The 20,679-nt window shown below is 54.1% G+C and overlaps 1 non-coding gene across 1 annotated transcript; it reads left to right on the top strand.

Annotated features, from left to right (window-relative positions):
• Window positions 1–16,108: 16,108 nt before the first annotated feature.
• Window positions 16,109–16,179, top strand: LOC119872057. The gene has a single exon (XR_005360258.1). It is a non-coding gene; the product is annotated as a small nucleolar RNA SNORD47 (small nucleolar RNA).
• Window positions 16,180–20,679: the final 4,500 nt, after the last annotated feature.

The raw sequence follows: 20,679 nt of genomic DNA, 5'->3' as shown, positions 1-20,679 counted from the left end.
AGGGGCTTTTCTGGAGCCCAGAGATGAAGGGAGAGAGAGAGAGAGAGAGAAGATGAGAGGGAGGAAGAGAGAGAGGACTCTTGGAGTCAGAGAGGTGGGCCTGAAGCAGGAGAGTCAGACCCTGAGGCAGCCCCTGTACCGGCTCCCCTCCCCCATCATGCTGGTTCTGGGGGGGTGGGTGAGGGGATGTCCCAGTTAGGCTGGGGTAGACCTCCTACTCCGCCTCCCCGGGGCCCTCAATCCCAGACTCTGCTCTGATCTGGGGATCTGGGGCATGGAGGTGGGGGTGGGGGTGGGGGAACCAGGGCAGGCGGAGGGGTGCTCAGAGATGGGGGTCCCCACCCCCTCATTCTATCTCTGGCCCTGCAGGGAGGATTCCTGTTGAGGAGTTTAATTTTCTTCCCCTCCCTACCCAATTAAACAAGCAAATGAACTAATTGGTGCTTTGCCCTCCCAGCTCTGGAGAGGGAGGGAGGTAGGATGGGAGGGAAGGTGGAGACGCAGATTGCACGGGGACCCTGGGTGGGTGGCAAACCAAGTCTGTCCAGTGTGGAAGCTGAAAGGCCTGGAGGGCCGCCGTCTAAGCACCCCCTCTGTCTGGAGGCCCGTGGCCGTTGCTCCCTAGGAGCATTAGCCCCTGGAGGGAGAAGTGGTGCTGGGGTACAGGCAGCCTGCTCTGGGGTGGGGGTCGGGGGGCAAATCATTGACTCTCTCTGGGCTCCAGAAAGGGTCCTGGGGGCTTGTGACAGTTCATTGACCAATTTCTCAGCCCGAGCCTGAGCCACTGGCTGTCCCTGAAGAGAAGGATGCCATGAGGCTGCTGGAAAGGAGCCTGAGGCAGGGAACTGGGGGGTACATATTGCTTTCTGGGCGGCCCCGCTGTCCCAGGTCGAGGAGACCACGGCCACACCGGGCCTCTCCTTTCCATCCCTCTGCTAGGCTCCATGTCTCACCTCTGACCCTTCCAATGCGCGAGGAGGAAGGGACTGGTGAGAAAATCCTATATACTTCCTCCCCTCTCTCCTCCCCGCACCGTATTATGTATAATTAAACACAAGAGCACCTGAATGGAGGCGCTAAATTGCAGTTTGCCATAAACATCATGGAGCCAATTTTCCCGAAGCGGGATTGACAAGCACCTGCCTCTCTCTCTGCTCCATCCCAGTGCCCTGACGCAGGCTGTGTCTGGGGGAGGCCTCAGTACCAGCCGTGGCTCCCAGCGAGGCTGCAGCCCCTCCCTGGCCGGGTGTCTGTCCATCCCCAGCATCTGTCCATCCCCAGCTGGTGGGCCTGAGGCCCCGCTGGGAGGGCAGTGTCTGTGTGTGTGTGTGTGTGTGTCCTGGGGACTCCGGAGCCCCAGACCCCTCCCCGTCCCTTGACTCTCCACCAGCACTGTCCCTTCTCAACTGTCGAAGACTCCCAGGGCCGGGATAACCGCAGCCAGTTACACAAACCTTGCCCGCTTTTCTGCAAATGGTAGCATCTTAGCAGCCACCACAACCCCCTTCCTGGACTTTCTTCTTTATCCTCAAGGCTTCCTGTTTTCGGCCCCTGCGGTCTTCCTACCCTGCTTCTCCCCTGGTTTTGCAAGCGAATATCGCTCCTCTGCTGTGTTCCAGGCGCTGGTCTGGTGCTGGGTGACAGGGAGGCACAAGGCCCAGGCCCTGCCTCTCAACTCTGCTGGGTCCCATTCCTCTTCCTTCTGCCTCCTGGACAGCTCTCCGTATGGCCGCTCCTCCCCGGCTGCAGAGCCACTACCCTGGTCCAAGCCACCAGCGTCCCCTGAGCGGCTGCGACAGCCTCACCAGCCTCCTTGCCTCCGGTCTTGTCCTCTCTTAGCTCTTCTCCACGCTTGAGCCCCAGTGATCTTTCTAAAAACCTCATCAGGCCACAGCCCTTCTTAAAAGTCTTCTGAGAGACCCTCTGCTTTCCCTCGGTGGGTGCAGAAGCCTCAACCCCCTCCCCTGGACTCAGGAATTTTGTTCGTGGGGGGCCACCAGGCAAACCTAGGTGCCCGTTTCCTCTCCGTGCAGCTGAGGCAGGCTGGTCTTCCAGAGGGCTGGCTGGGTGCGCGATGGGAGTGTGAAAAAAGTAGCACAAGCCCACAAACCCCATCTGGCTCAGAGTTCGGGTTTCTCTCCTCCTAGAGCCAGCTGATCCCAGGGCTGGGGGGCAACCCCGCGGTGGACCTGGGCAGGAAGGGGAGACGGTTTGGGGCAGCCCTGCCTCGACTCCCTGCTTCTCGGTGACTTCCCCCTGGGGACCCTGGGGCCACTGGAGCAGGAGAGCAAGCTGCAAGAGTCCCCAGGATACACACACGCATGCCCTTGTAAGGGGCCTTATGTCATGCTTACGGTGCAGACGACAACATGTGGCAAGTGACCCTGTGCACGCACCAGTGTGGGCATGAGGACAAAGGGCCAAAATATGAGTGCCAGGTCCCAAGAGTCCTGGGGCCCTGCCTGATTCCTCTGGAGGGTCCCCACCCTGGTGGAGAGAAACACTAGCGGAGGGACGATGAGACATGGGGCCAGGGAAAGGCTAGGAAGAGCAATTGGCCTGATTGACGTCTGTGTCAGGCACCTGTGCTGACCCGGGGTTTGTTTGATCCTCATGTCAAGCCCGCAAAATTAGATGATGTTACTCCCAGTGAGAAAAAGGAGGCCCAGAGAGAGGTTAAGTACTTTGCCCAAGGTCACCCGGCCAGGCAGTGCAGAGCGGGCTGCAGGGACTGCGTCCGTGTGACACTCTCCAATGAGGCTGCGGGTCTAAGTAATTCTGGCCCCTCATATGGCAGGAAGCTGCGTCGCCTGCCCAGACACATCCCTGCCGACCTCCTCGCCCTGGGTTGCTTTGTGTCTGAGCCTCCCCTTGACAGCTGTGAGGTGGGGGGCCCAGCGCTGGCCCCAGCTGGAGCCCTGGCACTGAACCCTCAGACATTCTCTAATTACACCAGGACAAATGTGCACCCCCACCCCAGCCCCAGCTGCATGGGCTTTCGGGCAGGACTGGTCACCTACAGGCAGCCGGGCCTGGCTGGGGCTTGAGTGGAGGGCCCGGGAGAGCCGGGGATCCCTCTGTGAGGGAGGGGGTCAGGCCTCTGGAGAGCATCTCCTGTGAGCCTACCCGGGCACAGGGCTGAGGCTGGTTCTGTTGGGCTTATCCTACTGAGAAAGCTCAGAGAGGCCAAGTCGGTGGTCCCGAGTCCCACTGCCAGAAACGCCGCCACTGGAATTGGACAAGGTCGACTTCTGCAGTCCCTCTTTTCCTTCTAGGAGCAGGGCCCGGTCTGTCTGTGACACAGGAGCCACCCTCCAGACAGAGCTTGCACCTGCCTTGGCTCAGGCCCCAGAGACCAACTGCCTCCTGCCTGTTCCTGGGACCACGCCAGTGACACCTCTAAGCCTCCGTGTTCTCACCTGTCACATGGTGACAACACACCTGGTTTTCCTGCCCTTGGACTGAGAATGCAAAATCCCCAGTTGGGATATAAACACAGACCTAGGTTGTAGTCTAGGGGGGCTGCAGGCCAGGGACGGTCAGGGGCTTCCTGGCTCTTCCTCAAACCAGGTCTGCCCAGGGCCCCTGGTGGCTTAGTCGGTTAAGCATCTGCCTTCAGCTTAGGTCATGATCTCGGGGTCCTGGGATCAAGTCCTGCATCGGACTCCCTGCTCAGCTGGGAGTCTTCTTCTCCCTCTCCCTCTGCCCCTCCCACTCCAGCTCATGCTCGCTCTCTCTCAAGTAAATAAAATCTTAAAAACAAAACAGATCTGCCTGTTGCAGTAAGGCCCCATGATGGGAAGTGTGAGGAGCTTGGGTTTCACCCAATGTTTGATAATCTCAGTCTGCTTCTCCCTACCACCCTGACCCTCAACGAGCCCCCAGTGGTCCTGAACCCCCATCCCTCACTCAGTGGCTTCGTGTCATGCTCACTTGCTCTACCCATCACCCCTCCTTTAGTTCAATAAATATGTCCTGAGCACCAAATATGTGTCAGGCACTGTGATGGGTGCTGGGGGTCTTGGCCCTGGCTCGTGGGGGGAAATAAGCCCCCTATTTTGTGATTCTTCAAAAGAAGACTGTAAGAGATCCAGGAGAGGTATGCAGAAGAGAATAGCTCTGGGAGTTCATGGCTTCACACAGGAGGAGCCTTTGGAGCAGGGTTTTGAAAGGTTAATAGGAGTTTACCGGGAGAAGAAGAGGAGAACATTGGAGGCGAGGTGAGGAGTGTTGCAATGACCACAGGTGAAATGTGGGCTATATGAGAAAAATTGCAAGTTTGGGATGTGGCCAGGAAATGTGATGCAAGGGGAGACGGACAGGGCAGGAGTCTGGGGCAGGGGAGGAGGCCCACCTCACTCAGAGGTTTAGCTTTTATCTGTAGGTAATGTGACACCCTCTGTCCTGCTACCCCTGCCTGGGGACAGAGACACTGGTTTCTCAGGGGCTGGACTGACCAGAGCTCCCCTGTAGCTGCCTCTTTCAGAGCCCCTTGGGGCAGCACGTGGCCCTTCTGCTCACCAAGCTGTCCTGGGTTGGTCTGCCCTCTGCTTGCCTTTCTCTTTTGCCTACAGTGATGCAGATGGAACAGGTGGTTCTGGGGGACCTGAGGAGCTCAGAGGGGTGGGGTGTCTGAATGTGGCCCCAATGCCCAGAGGTAGAAGAGGCTGGGTGGGGGAGAGGCTGATTACATTGCCAAGGGGGCCCACCCAGTGGGCCAGTGTCCACCTGGCCATTTGGCCAGCCCAGGTGTGCAGGAGTGTGGCTCCTTCCTGCTGGCCAGAGGCAGGTGGCGAGAGCTTGAGTGGGGGCCCTCTGGACCGCTCGCCTCTCTTGGGGGGTCTGAAGGCAGCCCAGCAGTCTCGTGGGTATCCCGCATCTCTAAGTGCCAGATGGAGGCAGGGCTCCCAAGACCTGTTTTAATCTTGTCATTTTACAGAAGCTCAACTGTGAGAATGCAGGTCCTGATCTGCAGGTGATAGGGACATTCTTTTTTTTTTTTTTAAGGTTGTATTTATTTATTCATGAGAGACACACGGAGAGAGGCAGAGACACAGGCAGAGGAGAAGCAGGATCCCTGCAGGGAGCCCGATGTGGGACTCAATCCCAGGACCCGGGATCACAGCCTGAGCCGAAGGCAGACACTCAACCGCTGAGCCACTCAGGCACCCCTGATAGGGACCTTCTGACCATAGAGGCCAGGGCACCCCTGGGGCCGTGGCTGGGGACAGGGAAGGGCAGCAAGGCTTCTGGAAACCAGCAGTGGCGGCCCCGTAGCCCTGTGGCCTCAGCATCAAGACTAAGGTCCGAGGCCCCCCGGGAACTCCTGCGGGGGCCCCACCTCCCTTCCCACGCGTGCCTGACTGTGCATTCCAGCTCGCTGCAGCCCCTGCATCTGTCTCTCTTTCCTCAGTTCCGTCTGCCCAGGTCTCCAGGCTGGGTGGCTGCTGTACGATCACACTTGGAGGTTGTAGAAATCTCCTCTCCCTTTGCCCAGGAGTGGACATAACCCTCTCTTCCCTACGTTGGGGGGTGAGGTGGGGGGGCACCTTCCCCTGAGCCAAGGTGGTGAGGGAACCCACCCAGAGGCCTGAACTGATGCGGCCACCCTGCAGCGACCAGGCTAGGGTGGCTCGGCCTCAGGGTGGGGCTTCAGGTCAGATCTTCTCCATCTTGGAAATGAGGTTATCACAGATTGGGGTTAATTCTTCATTTTCCTTAGTCTTCTGCTTTACTGTCTTCTCCAGTGACTGGATGCGCACCTGCTCCTTCCTCAGGCTGGCCTGGAAGGCCAGGGCCTCTGCTTGGACCTTCCACGCACCTGGGCGATCTCCTCGCTGGCCAGCTTGAGCATCTCTTCTGCGTGGGCCTTCAGGGCCTGGTACCGCTGGCCCTCCTTCTCAATCCTCACTATGTAATCTTCGACACACTTCTTCAGAGATTCTTCATTCGTGTGATACCCCTCGATCACTTCCTTCTGTTTCTCAAACCGCTTGAAGAGGTCAGAGAAAGACTTTTCCATGGAGCTCAGGTCTGTAGCCAACTGGTCTTTTTCCTTTAGAATCTTCTGGATCTCAGCTTTTGCTAGTTCCTTCTGTTTCTGAGCCTCCTCCATCCCCTGATACTCGATCCCCTCAAACTCGTCCATTATCTTCCCCATTTCCAGATTCTTCGCATGGAGTGTGTCACACCTGCTCCTCAGCAAGGAGTTCTTCTCCAGCAAGGCCTCTGCCTTCTTCTTCCCTTGGGCTGGAGAGCTAGGGGGCCTGAGTCTCTAGTCCACAGCCTGGGGTGGCCCTGGGCGGGTGCTGGGGGTCAAAGCTCTGGACTGGGTTGTGCTTCGAGCCCGTCTCTTCTCTTAGAAATCAGCGTTAGTGTCAACAGCCTTTTCTCTTTGGCCACAGAATTTGCTTAGGCTCCAGACTCAAGTAGGGGTCCCTTTGCAGTCACCTGTTCAGACCTCCTGGATGGAGATTGAAGGCTCCAGGTGTGCAGCCGGTCCTCCTGTCTCCCTAGCCCCTGACTTCTGTTCCATTTGGCTTGGGCAGATGTAGATTCCGGAAGGGGCCTTAGCACAGCGACTGGCACATAGCATGTGTAATAAATGGCCACTCTTTTCGTCACTACTATTCATTAAGTGTAAATCGATGGTGGTGATGCTGCTGCTAATAATGGTGATGATGCTGGTCCCCGAAAGTTTGGCATCTCTCGCTGAAGTGTGGGCCAGGGTCCACCTGGGGCCACGTTGTCATGATATCACTTATATCATACATGTGCTTTTACCTAAATTATCTCACTTGATGCCTGCACCCCTTTGCCTGTTGGTCAGATGGGTAGGTGGAGGCTCAGAGAAGCTTAGTAAAATGCTCAGGGCCACACAGCTCACTGGTGATGGAAAGGAGACAGGAACTCAGCCATCCCGATCCTCAGTGCAGTGCTCTGACCGGCCCCCTTGAGGGCCCTGCCTGGGGGGTTTTCATGTCCCCTGCTGCCTCTGGTTCCAGGGTCATCTGCAGAGGAGGACAGGCCAGCTCAGTCTTGAGTTTACCACTTAGGTAGCTGTGTAATCCCCAGCAACTCACTCAAACCCTCTGAGCCTCAGTGTCCTCATCTGTAAGATGGGACTAACAGCAGGGTTGTTGTCAGGTGTAAATGAGGTGAGGCGTGTTCGGGTATTAGCATGGTACCTGTGCTTAGTCAGTGCTTAGTAAGCATAGTTTCTAGCAGGTCAGGGACATGACTGCTCCTTGGGCAAATCCCAGGCAGCCAGGGCTGGGGCCCCTGCCCTAATCCTTCCTGTTGGTCTCTCAGCCTTCCCTTCAGCTTTTCCTAGTCCTTTGCTGGTTGTGATCCATAAAGCCCAACTTGTCTAGGCCTGCGTGAGCTCTGGGACAAGGGGTCAGGGTCTCCCAGCATGTGTGTGTGTGCGTGCACGCAGTGTGAGAGGCTATGACACTATTTTGCACAAGGTGTTCTGGCCATCTGGAATGCTCTCCCCGGTGTCTCCAGGCCTCCCAGCCCCTCCCATTGGCTCTTCACACTTTGAGTTGTTAGGAGAAAAAAGGATCATAGAAGAGGCTGACTTTCCCAGAAGCTCTCCCCCTGCCACTGGGTTTGTTTCAGAGCCCCCTCCAAGGTCAGGCCCAGCTGGGGAGAGTTACAGGATTTCACGCACATTCCTGGAGGGGGAGGGACTATCTCTCTGATGGGGATCCCTGATGGGGATCCAGGCAGGGGCCTGATGAGCGAGGGGTAGGGGTATCCAGCCCCAAGTAGGGCTGGGGGCCTGGGGAAGCCATTTATCTGCCTCCCCCCACAGGGCATGGTCTGGGGTGTAAGTGATTTCACCAGCCCTCCCCCACTGCAACATGCACGCTGCCCCAGGTCTCAGAAACAGCTTGTCCTCTGAGCCCCCTGCTGCCTGCTTAGGGGGGGGCCATCACTCCCTCCTAGTCTCCATGGTGCCCAAGGAGACCCTCACCCACCCTAGCAAAAGGCCAGGGCTTCCCCTGGATTGTTTGAGGATGGCCTATGAGGGGTTATGCCTCCAGTTTTTATAGGCTCTTGCCCTCCTTGGTGCCCCTCTCCACAGGCTATGGCTCAGTGTCAGGGGTCAGGGAGGGGGGCGTACAGGGGTGGAGGCAGTCCTCAAAGCAACCCCCCCATCACCCAGTATGTGGCCCTGCTCTCCTAAACTTCTTGCCACACATCAATCACTGTCCATAGGGCCAAGTCATTCTTCCACTTTATTTCACTGGGACAAGCCGAGCATTTTTCAAAAGGAACATGGCTAAGAAAATAAGAACAGGCAATATAAAAACATAGGAGTGGCCGAGTTCATGGAGAACCTATTTCTTATCCTAATGCCATTTGTCATCCAGTCACAGACTCCTGAGAAATATCTTGAAGGTCAGCACTGCAGGCAGAAAGCTTGGGCTTCCCTGGAAGGAAGTGAGGTCCCTGTCCTTGGAGGTATTGAGGCAGGGCTTTGGAGGCTCCTTGGTGGGAGATGATTCTGAAAGGTCATTGCACCATGGTGATTCTTTATAATCACATAGAAGTTCGGGCTTTACAAAGGGCTTTCACCTGTGTTCTCATGTCTTTGGTACAATCCTGGGAAACAGGCAGACTGCTTTACAGGTAAGAAGACTGAGGCACAAGAGACAAGTGGCTTTTCCCAAGTGTCCTCGAGGTCGTGACCACCTTGCTGGGATTCACATTTCGAGCCCCATGGGGGCAGAGCTGCTTCAGCTTCAGGGCACCCATGGTCCTGCCCCGACTAAGCAGGAAGTAGATTTGGCTCACACTCGCAAGGCACCTAGGAGGTGGCCAGAGGTGATTCTGGAGTCAATGGGCCTTCAGCCCTGGACAGCATCACCCCCACAAGGACACATTAGCATGAGAGGCTGGGGGGGAGGGTGTCCCAAGGGAATCAGAAAGAGTAGAAATCCTAAAACAAAGGCAGGGCGCTGAGGGGCTGTCTCCCTGGGAAGTGGTGAGTGTTGATGGCCTAGCTGGCTGTCTATCCTGGGCAAGGGGCCCTCCATCATCCCAGGACCCCACATCAGGGCTTCTCCCTGTAGAAAATCTCCCAAACCAAATACATATCGAGAGTAATCACAGCACAGTCTGGAGTTATTGAAATGAGAGGGGATTTAGATGTGAAAACGCTTATGTTAAAATGTAATGAAACTTAATGGCTTTTCTCTGGGCCTTGCCAAGGTGGCAGGTGCAAATCCCCTCCACTCAGTAGGGGCTCTGATTCTCAGATGGGGTGTGTGGGGGCGGGTTGGCAACGAGCTTTAAAACCCAAGGGGGTGCAGAAGACTCAAGAATTCTGGAAGACTTCAAGACCTAGACACATCTAGGGAGGGGAGGAGGAGCGGGGCAGTTTAGTTCTGGCAAGTTCTAGGAGCAGCACCATGGGATGCCTCAGAGAGAGGATTTGGTTCATCTGTTTTTCCCTCAGGGGAAAACAATCTTAAGAGAAATGGGGACACCGGGACTCCAGGTCCTCCCCGGAAGGGGTGCCGGAGGACGTCTGATGGGGACAGGGGCTGAGCATTTAGGTGGGCGTGTGGGGCTGGGTGGGGGTGGTATGGAGATGGTGTGTCCTGTGCACAGGCTCCTCGGTTGTGCCCTACTCGCCCCTCCCTGTGGCCCTCGAAGTAGGCGTTATTGTCTCCATATTACAGCCCTGGCCTCAAGCACCAAGCCAATGAGAGACAGATTTGGTGGCTGCACCCAGGCCTGCATAGCTCCAAAAGGGGGACCGCCCACCAGTGTTCTGGGTGGGGAGAGGGGGTGGTCTGGGCTAAGCTTCAAGACTCCGGAGCTCTACCTCACACGGGGCTGTGTGTGTTCAGTGTGTTTTGCAAGTTATAAATCATTGCGAAACTGTGAGCCGTGGTGGCATTTTGGTTCTTTTTAATAAGAAGTTCGCTACATTGCAAAGAGCACTTGGCTTGGAGTCAAAAGGCCTGAATCCAAGTTATGAGTCTACTCCTCACCACCTGTGTGACTTTGGGCAAGACATTTAGCTTCCTGAGCCTCTGGTTAATCATCAGCTAAATGGGGCCAGGAAGACCTGCCTCCTGCTTACCTCCCCAGCTGGCCGTGAGAATCCTGGGGCACACAGCTTCCCTTCCTGCAGCCCAAGGGGCCTGGCCCAGTCTAGTTGATTCCTGCTGCAAACCTTTACATGGACGTCCTCTCTGGGTGCTGGGTTTTCAACAGGCTTTTCCAGATCACTTCCGTTTTACGAAGTCATCTTTGATACCATCTTTTCCAGGAAACCTTTCCCCCCCGGGAGCCCCACCTGTCTCGGATGACTCTATCTGATACCAAACGAGGTTCCCACACGCTCAGTTGTCCCCTGCCTGGGGCACTTGCTATTTCATGGGCATACTGAAACTTGTTTCAGGCCCAGGGTCTCTCCACCCCTCTATGAGTGAGGCTGGTGTGGCCCCTCTCCTGGCTCTCTTCCAGCCCTGTGGTCAGGACATAGCTCTGCTCCTTAGAGTCTCTATGGTTTCAGGCAGTGGGCAGAGGGTACAGTGGTTAGAGACACAGCTTCTGAAGCCAGGCTCCTCCCTACCCCTAAGTGCTAACTCCATGACTTGAGCAGCTCTCTTCATCTCTTCACTTCTCTGTGTCTTGGGATGGTGATAATAATACTGCCCACCTTCTGAGACTGAGGTGAAGATTTATTTTTTAAAAAGATTTTATTTAAGAGAGAGGCAGAGACATAGGCAGAGGGAGAAGCAGGCTCCATGCAGAAGCCTGATGCGGGACTCGATCCCAGGACCCCGGGATCATGCCCTGAGCTGAAGGCAGGCGCTCAACCACTGAGCCACCCAGGTGTCCCAGTGATTTGTAATTCTAAAGCAGGCAGGTGAATGTCTTGCTTGGGAGCTGCATGTGTTGTGCCGTAGGGCCAAAAGCTTTGGGCACTGGGTGTGACACCCAAGGGCCCAGGCTTGGGGAGGGAGAACCTGATTGCTGGAAGGTGATGGCAGAAAACACAAAAGAGGATGGGCAGATGTTGGATGGTGAGTTTTCCCAGCCAGGCTGTGTGCTGTCTCTCTCTAGAGCCTGTAGGAAGGCTGGTACCAACCGGTGGGGGGCCCTAGATCCCTTAGAGGGCTGGGATGCCTCCTGAAAGAACTCTGTGTAGGGATCAGCACTTTTCATTGATCAAAACCCCCAATTTTTCCTTCTCTAGAGGAAAGCTCTGGAGACAGCAGCCAGTCTTTCCTGGGGTCTGGCCATCCTCCTACCCTGGGACTCCCTAAGTGGCCTGCCAGAAAAGACATTCTCATTGTGATCTTACCTATTGGGGACTCCTTCTCTGCTCAGCCCATGTAGAGGCTTGGATCTTTGTTAGTGGGACCAGATTCTTCACTTCTGTGTGGAGGAGGGCAGAGTGGGGGGTTCTCACCAGTAAGCGGGGTGAGAACGGCCCGACAGGCCGCTGCCCGCCCTCCCACACAGCCAGCCAGGCTCCTCTGAGAGCTGCTCTGGCCACTGTCACCCCGGACATCTAGTCTCTGGATCGATTGCAGTAGATGGAGGTGATGGATGGGGTGTGGTGACTCATCAGTATTGGGGCTGCTGAGGAGCTCCGGGGGACCTCCTACTCCAGCCCCACTCGGTGTCCAGAAGCAGCCCAGGAGAGGCCAAGGCTCCCAGCTTCCAAGCTCTTTGTCCCACATGCTGATAGGGACCGACTGGGAGGTGAGGAGCCTTGCTTGAGAAGTGGCTATGATGGAAGTAGAGCCCCGATTCCCAGTCTGGCCTCTTCCCAGCCCCTCCCTGCCTCCTGCCTGCCATCCAGCTCTGACCACCAGCCCTTCCCTCCAACCCTTCACAGTCCTCAGTGAAAACGGCAGCTGGGTGTGGCTCACTGTCCCCTGCTCTTCTTGTGAAACCCTAGGATACGTGCATTGCTTAAGTGTCAGTCTGGGCAGCAGTGGAAGGTTTCCCAGCCAGCCTCACCCAGTGTGGCCACTGTGGTGCTCCACACCTCATCGAACCACAGGGTGTTACTCTGTTTTGTGTCAGGATGTGACTCTCCTGACGGCTGGCCCTTCCTGAGGCTCTGGGACCCATCCAGAGCGCATGCCGTCCTCCCTCCTTCTCTGGCTCTCCCCAACCCATCCTGCCTCCCCAGTGCCTCCTGGGCCCCCAGAACAAGGACCTGTCTGAGGAGGGCCATGGCATAGCTGGATGGACACTAACCCCTCCTCCTGGAAGTGCATGACAATGGACTTTCAAAATTTTCTTTAAAGCCTAGGGCCCTTTCAAAACCCCAAATCTCAGTCAGTCATATGAAGATGTGCTTGACATCCTTAGTCATCAGGGAAAGGCAAATGAAGTCACAATGGGATGCCACTCTGCCCCCACCAGCACAGCTACACCTGAAGGAACAGATGACAGCATGCATAGGCAAGGAAGCGGGGTAAGAGAACCCTCGTACCCTCCTGGTGGGGGCATGAGTTGGCACAATCACTTCGGAAGACCGTTTGGCTGGATCTGCTAATCCCCATCCCACTCCCAGGTTTATGCCAAACAGAAATGAGTGTTGTGTGCCTGCAAAGTTACATATGAGAATGTTGTAGCAACCTTAGTCATAACTAGCCCCAACTGGAAACACCAAACACATCCGGGGAAAGAAGCAATGCATCGCAGCAGATTCACACAACGCAGTATTACACAGCAAGCAAAAACACGCCTCATGGGTGCATCTCACAGGCATCATATGGGGTGAAAGAAGCCAGACACACAGGGAGCTTGAGTGAGCATCTGTGTCTTGATGTGGGGTGGGTGGTGGTGACATGGGTGCATGTGCCGCTGCACCCTTAAGGTCGGTACACTCTATTGTTTGTACAGTGTTCCTCAATTAAAAATATATGTGAAGGTAAAAGCAACAAAATACTAAAATCTTACACGGAATCCTGGTAGGTAAAACAGATGGAAGCTGAGACCCATCCTTTTGCTTTCCACCTCAGGAGCCTCCTGGGGCATTTTGGCAGATGCCACTCTGGAGAACACATTGGAAGCCTTTTCCTTGGGGTAAACATGGCCTCAGGGATCTCCATCAGGACCATGCCTCAGAGGGACACATCCCAGCTCCTCTACACCTGTGTCCCTCCCACCGGATGGGGGGGTCTTGTGGGACAATGTGAATCATGGTGGTTGCTGTGTAGCCAGAAAGGCACAGAGCTAAGCCCCTAGCTGGGACTTGGCAAGTGTCCTAAGGCCTGATGTCATTTCCATGACAGGTTCCATTTCCCTGCCACAGTTTGCTGCGTAGGGCAGATAGGCAGTGGGGAAAATAATAGTAAGAGATAATTCTAGCCTAGCTTAACTCGACAGAGCCCTCGCTCTGTTCCAGGCATTGTGTTAAGTACTTTACAAAGGGATGATTCGTCTTTAATCCCTACAGCAGCCCTCTGTGGTAGGTGCCACTATTATCTGCTTTACAAATAACTTTCTCTATATACAACTGTTTTTATTCATCTCAGCAGTCTATTCTTACAGCTTGAATTATAAAGCTCAGGGAAGGCAAGCAACTTGCCTTAGGTACACACAGCTGATAAATGGTACAACTAGGGATGGAATCAAGGTCAGCTGGACCCTAAAGTCTGCCTCTTTCCTTTCACCAGGGTTTCAACAAATGTCTGCTGTGAACTGAACTGTTAGAATCATCTAAAAGGACCGCAACGGGCTGAAATACTGACCCCGATCATTACGATAAATGGATAGCAGAGAAAAATGAAAATTACCACATTTAGGGGAAAAATTGACAGCTCAAGTACTGGGTGAGGGAGATCTGCTTAGTAGTAGCACACATGATAAAGATTTACACATCCACCCACCCACCCATCCACCCACCCATCCATCTCCACCTATCCTTCCATCTACTCATCCATCCATTCATCCATCCATCAACTCATCTACTCATTGTCTCATCCATCTACCCACCCACCCACCCATCCATCCATCCATCCATCCATCCATCCATCCATCCATCCATCCATCCTTCCACCCAGAAATGTAACCACCAGGTCTGAGCCCATGCCATCAGGTGTTCCATGTCACTACTGAGGTCAGATGGGGTGGCTGTATCCACCGTGTAAGAGAGAATAGGGCAGGTTCAGGGAGGACATGCAGGTAATCCTCCCACCCTTCCATCTTCCATCCCCTGCTGGTCAGATCAGTTCCAGGGAACAGTATTTTATCCCTGGTCCTCAGAATGAGAAGGAGCTGGTTATGTGTTGTTGTTTTTCCAAAGAGGGACTTTAAAAAAAAAAAAAAAACATTTTTAAGAGCAGTTTCAGGTTCACAGCAAAATTGAATGGAAGGCAAAGATATTTTCCATATACCCTATGGCTCCATTATGCACAACATCCTCTACTATCAAAATCCCGCACCAGAGTGGTTCATTTCTTACAATCCATTTTGTTACATTCAACAAACTTCTGTTGATACATTATGACCACCCAAAGTCCATAGGTAGAGGGGGTGGGGGAAGGGTGAAATAGGTGATGGGGATTAAGGAGCACACTTGTGGTGATGAGCTCCAGGTGATATATGGAGGTGCTGAATCACTATATTGTACACTTGAAACTACTAACACTGTATGTTAACTAACTGGAATTAAAATAAAAACTTAAAAAAAAAAAACCAAAGTCCATAGATAACTGGGATTTTTGATGTGGCTTCGAGAGCTTGCTCTGTGCTGGGTATTGTGATAATGCTTTTCCATAACTACTGGTCAACTGAGCCAAGACTTGAACCCAGGTTTGCCGGACACTCAAGTTCAGGCTCCTAACAGATGTGTTGCTAAGAGAGCAGAGGAATAAATATATGAAGAAGAGGTTTAGCTTGGACCAACCATCTCCAAATATTTGAAGGACTGTCCTAGGAAGGTCAAGGAATTACCTAGACCAGCGAGTGAAACTCAGTGGGGGGGAGTTTTATCTGAATAGAGGAGTTGCCCTATAATGGTAGGGCTTACCTCGAGAGGTAGTGAGCTACTTGTCATCAGAGCTACCTGGGATGCTTGAAGGAAAGCCCTGCCTTGAGGGAGGTTGGTCCATTCCACCTGCAAGGTCTTTTGACTCTCACTTTGATAAATTTGGTTTAAGCTTTATTGGGCACCCACTGTGTGTCTGCCCTGGGATAGGTGCTGGGGATGAATTAGACATGATCCCAGCCTTCAAGGGGCTCACAGCAGAGTAGGGAAGGCAGCTTGTGTGGTTCTAGTACCTGCTGACTCTTGTTGGCCCTGGAGGGCTCAGGGTCCTGGGAGCATTGCACAAGGGAAAGGAACTGGCCCCTGAGTGAGGGGAATGGGTGTGATGAATTCAGGCTGACGGGACCCCAGTGTGTGATGTCTGAGTCAGCCATCCCTTCCTCAAAGGACTGCTCCCTGTGGAATAGAAGACCTTCCTCAGAGAGGCCTCTATGGGTCCTTGTGGCCGGTCCTCAGACAAAGGGCACAGGCCTGCCCTTCTCCCCTCTGCCTCTCTCAGAGAGTCCCATTTATCTAAGAGGACTGTTAGTGGCCTTCACTAAAAAAAAAAAAAAAAAAAAAAAAAAAAAAAGCACATCTACTTCTTCTAAGGTGGTAATACAATGGAGCAAGACTTTCCACTGGAGGAGGGCCTGTTGGACCTCTGGCCTGGGCTTTTTTTTTTTTTTTTTTCAGATTTTATTTATTTATTCATGAGAGACACACAGAGAGAGGCAGAGACACAGGCAGAGGGAGAAGCAGGCTCCCTGCAGGGAGCCCGATACGGGACTCGATCCCAGGACCTGATCACGACCTGAGCAGACGCTCAACCACTGAACCACCCAGGCATCCCTGGCCTGGGCTTTTAACTCAGAATCCCGCTTTGCCTTCTGGCATGTACCTGGAGACCAGGTGCCCAGGAATGGCCTCAAGCCAGAAAGCCTGCCTCGTGAGGGCTACAGGTATTGCTCCATCCTGGCTCCTCCCTGGCCTCCACCGCCACCACCAGCAGCCAGGGTCCCAGGTGTCTGAGGTGATGGTGGCGGCGATGGCAGAGGTGATGGATGGGGAGCACAATAAACAGCACGTAACCAGTGATGTATGATTTTGCCAGATGACATAGAATGCTATCACTCATAAAACCATTCCATTTTGTGGTTAAAGGAGATGTGGCCTATGTATACAATGGAATATTACTCAGCCCTCAGAAAGGATGAATGCCCACCATTTACATCGACGTGGATGGAACTGGAGGGTATGATGCTGAGTGAAATAAGTCAGAGAAAGATGATTATCACGTGGCTTCACTCATATGTGGAATATAAGAAATAGTGAAAGGGGCCATAAGGGAAGGAAGGGAAACTGAGTGGGGAAAAATTAGAGAGGAAGACAAACCATGAGAGACTCCTGACTCTGGGGAACAAAGGGTTGCAGAAGGGGAGGGGGTGGGAGGATGGGGTAACTGGGTGATGGGCATTAAGGAGGGCACACGATGGGATGAATGAATACTGGGTGTTATACTGTACGTTGGAAAATGGAATTTAAATAAAATTAAGAAAACAACGACAATAAACAGCATGTTTGGCACCCCAGCTCTTACTTGCTTAAGCTGCCAAGTCACCCACCTAGCCACCCCTCATTCTAGTTTCCTATCTCAGGGCCTGCTTCTTCCTCCTGCTAGGCACCTGGCATGACCTCTGCTCCACACCACTAGAATCTCCAGGGTAGCTTGTTGTGCATGCATCTGTCCCCTGTCTGGGTCAGCACCCCAGAGGCTCTGATTCTATTAATCCAGGGTGGGGCCTGGGTATTTGATTTTTTAAAGTCCTAATCGATTCAGCCGTGTGTGTGTCCCGGGTTCAGTTCTCTGACTCAATGGAGCCTGTGATGTGTGTGGATGATGCCCTGGAACTGGTTCTCCAGCCAAGCCAGGCTGTTCTGTGCCCTTCCTGGAGGAGCTCAAGATGAGCTTAGATGCACCGGCCGGCCTGGAGGGGCCGGCTCAGATGAGGCCCCAGGCAGTGGAGTGTGTGTGCCAGGGGGTGTGTGGTTGGCAGAGGGGAAGGGAGAGGAGGGGGCAGTGCCTCAGCCACCCATCCAGTTGTTGGTGGCATGGAGGCAGAGTGGGGAATGGCCTGGCTCTGCCATCAAGGCTGTAAACCAGCAAACAGTCTGGGGGCCACAGAAGCCAGTACCAAGGCGGAACCCAAGGATTGCTACCCAGAAGTGTCGGGCCATGGGGGCAGGGCCGAGGTGCTTCCAGGAGCAGGGTTCCCCCTCCGGCTTTCACAGAAGCCTTTCCTTGTGCACCTTTCCCTCCCCGCCCAACACCTACTTCCCATTCTTCAAAAGCATGGCGGATACCACCTGTGATCATTGAGATTTATAGTAAGAAGCATGTGTTCGGTCTTTGTCCTGGTTCCTGGCACAGAGCTCCTAAAACCCTTGGAATTTCCTAAGTGATAAGAGCTCTAAAGGTGGCTTGATACTCATAAGGAATCCTTTCAGCCACACCTGGGTTTAAGTTAATGAAGTTTGGAAAACACCTAAGAATGGAGGCTGGCTGCCAGGGGAACCGACTGTGTGATTAGAAGGTTAGAACTTTCCGCCCCACCTCTGACCTCCAGGGAGAAGTGACAGGCTGGAGATTGAGTTCAGTTACCAGTGTCGATAATTTAGTCCATCACACCTGTGTTCTGAGGCCTCCCTAAAAGCCCAAAGGGATGGGGTTTGGAGAGCTTTCAGCTTGGTGAACACACGCAGGTGCTGGAAGAGTGGCCTGCCTTGAAGAGGGCCTGGAAGCTCCCAGCCCCTTCCCAGGTGCCTTGACCTATGCGGCTCTTCCATGAGTTATATTCTTTTTATAATAAATAGGTGATCTATTGAGTTAACTGTTTTCCTAAGTTCTGTGAGCCACTCAGCAAATTAATTGAACCCAAGGAACCTCTGATTTATGGTCAGTGGGTCAAAAATCACAGGTGACAACCTGGATGTGACCCTGGCATTGAGGTGGGGGACAGTCTTGTGGGACTGAGTCCTTAGCTAGTAGGATCTGATGCTCCCTCCAGGTCAATAGTATCCGACTGATTTATTACTTGGTGGCATGGAAGAAAATGCACATTGGAATTGGTATCTGAATCGTACCATCTTTTCCACTCAACTCCAAAAGTGGCTCCCACAAACCCAATTTATCCCCCACGGGGGTTCACACTGCTCCATGGGTGAATTGAAACCCAGAGGACACCTGAGTGGCTCAGTGGTTGAGCATGTGCCCTTGGCTCAGGCCTTGATCCCTGGGTCCTGGGATCTGCCTGTGTCTCTGCCTCTCTCTGTGTGTCTCTCATGAATAAATAAATAAAATCTTAAAAAAAAAAAAAAAAGAAAAAAGAAAAAAAGAAACTGGTGTCAGGTCTTGCATTCTCCAGAGTTAGGCTGGCACCACCACCTTCCCTGGCTTCCTCCCCTTCCTACGGCTCAAGACCTGCCTCTGGCCCTGAGCATGTTGAGCGCATGCTTTCTGATGGTCTGGTTGCTAAGCCTCAGTTTCCTCACTGGGCTTCAGTTCTCATTGTGCTGAATAAGCATTGGACTAGAGTGATCTCTTATAGAACAAGTGATATAAGATGCTAAATTCTCACGTTAGCCTGGGGTACTCTTAAATGCTTCTGGTCTGGAGAACTCTTACGCATCCTTCAGGCCCAGAGGAAACACCACAAGGCTTTCAGACCTTCCCAGGCAAAATGAGCCATTCCTGTTCCGTGCTGCTGCCACAGTGCTTTACGCACAGCTCTGCTTCAGCCTGTGGCCACCAGGCACTGGTTATTTTGGAATTCAGGACTCCTGGAGGCTCTGAATTCTTTGAAAGCAGAGACTCTGGGTGGGACCATCACAGGATCTCATGGAGCGTGGCCCACAGTGGCCAAATGAATGAATGAATGAATGCATGAGTAAAAAAATGAATCCCTCGGTTTGTCAAGTTCATTCTCATCACCATCTACGATCAGAATGGTCAAGGTAAGGAGAGAGGCCTCTGTGGTATCCAGAAGGGAGCTCTGGCTGCCCAGCTATCTTAATCCTGGGCTCACAGCTGAGGTAGGGCAGTGGCAGGCACACCCCAGGGGGACCTTAGTCACTCAGATGGGTCCTGTCCCCAGGCCATCCAGCGTTGTGCTGTGCTGAGGGTGGGGATGCGGGGATAGGGTGGAGGGTTGAGGTTTGGGTGGAAGGAGCCTAAAGGGGAAAGTTCTTGCTGAACCTAACTCAACTAGCAACTAGAAAGCTAGGTGTGCCCTAGGTGTGTCTCCTGGGACCCTGGGGGAAAGGGGCCAGGTCTGGCTGGTCCGGCCCGGAGAGCCTGTGCCTGGGACTAATTGGCTGGCCCTCCTTCTGCTGCTGGAGAAAGTCTTGGCTAATTTGCCGGAACGCTCTAGTTAAATGCCAATTAGGACGTTCTGTCCACTGCTCTCTTCCAATATATTAATAATATAATTAAGCATTTATTGCCTGCGCAAATTAAAAATTAACTTAAACGGACAGCCTGGAAAACTGAGGAAGTGACCACTTACGCCACCAATTTGCATCTCATTCGAGAATCAGCATCCAAACAGTCTAGGGTGCTGGTCTGGCCTCCCAGTGAGGGGCCCAGCCAGCTGCCAACAGCTGCTGGCTTCTTCTCCACGCCCAATTCCCCGATTCCGCCTGGCCTCCCCTCCCCACCCCATCCTAGGTGTGGAGGATGGGCTTCGCCCCGGATGAGTAGGAGGGCTTTCTGCTAAGCGGCCACCTTGGCTTCCAGCATCCCTACCCCCTTTCCTCAGGGGCGTATGGTATGGATTTCAGTGAAAGGAGATGCTACTGGGGGTGACAGGGGGAGGTGAAGCCCCTGCCACTCCCACCCAGGATCGATTTGTCCTGCATTCCAGCCCAGGAGATGGGAAGCAGATGGTGCTGGAGTGGGGAGGGGAGGTGAACAAGGGACGAGGAAGGAGCCCTTCCCTGCAACCAGCCCTCTGGAGAGATGAGGGGCCGGGTCTCTGGGAGAGAACTGGCAAGGGACAGGTCCTGGCAGTTTCCTGGAAACAGGAGATGAAAGGATAAAACTCCCCATCTCTTCTCTGTCCCCAGTGTGTCTGACACGACAGGTGTGACACTGCTGGTTTTCTTCTCCAAACAACCGCAGGAGGGGACTTGGCAGGAAGGAGCAGGACAGCAGGGAGTGGGCGAGAAGGGGGAACTGGAAGCAGCCTGAGCTGAGCTCTGCTGCTGTGGGGCAGGGAGGCAGGGACTCGGGCCAGCTGGGGCGGGGGGTGGGGGGGTACTGTCTCAGTGAGCCCCCCACCTCCCAGGCCGCCTGCCCTGAAGGCCTCCCTGCCTGTGCTTGCGGAGCCCAAGCCCTCTACTGCCCACGGTCTTCCGGTGTGCGGGCGAAGCTTTGTGGCAGCTTGCGAGTTGGGGTGAGGTCCCAGGCAGGACCCTCACCCCCCACCCCACCCCGGGGCGAACCCCTACAGGCGTCTGCAGGACTGGGGGACCTGGGCACAGGGTGGAGGCTCCCTTCCCTTCCCCACCATGCCGGCTCCACCCTGTCCCCGTGCCCACAGCTGTGAGAAGGGCACAGCGACTGCGGGGAGATGACGAGTGACGCAGGCAACCAGGGTTGT

This window comes from Canis lupus, chromosome 5 (assembly GCF_011100685.1).
Source record: "Canis lupus familiaris isolate Mischka breed German Shepherd chromosome 5, alternate assembly UU_Cfam_GSD_1.0, whole genome shotgun sequence".
NCBI classification, from domain to species: domain Eukaryota; kingdom Metazoa; phylum Chordata; class Mammalia; order Carnivora; family Canidae; genus Canis; species Canis lupus.
The sequence above is the reverse complement of the archived record's forward strand: the minus strand, read 5'-3'. Positions and strand labels throughout refer to the sequence as shown.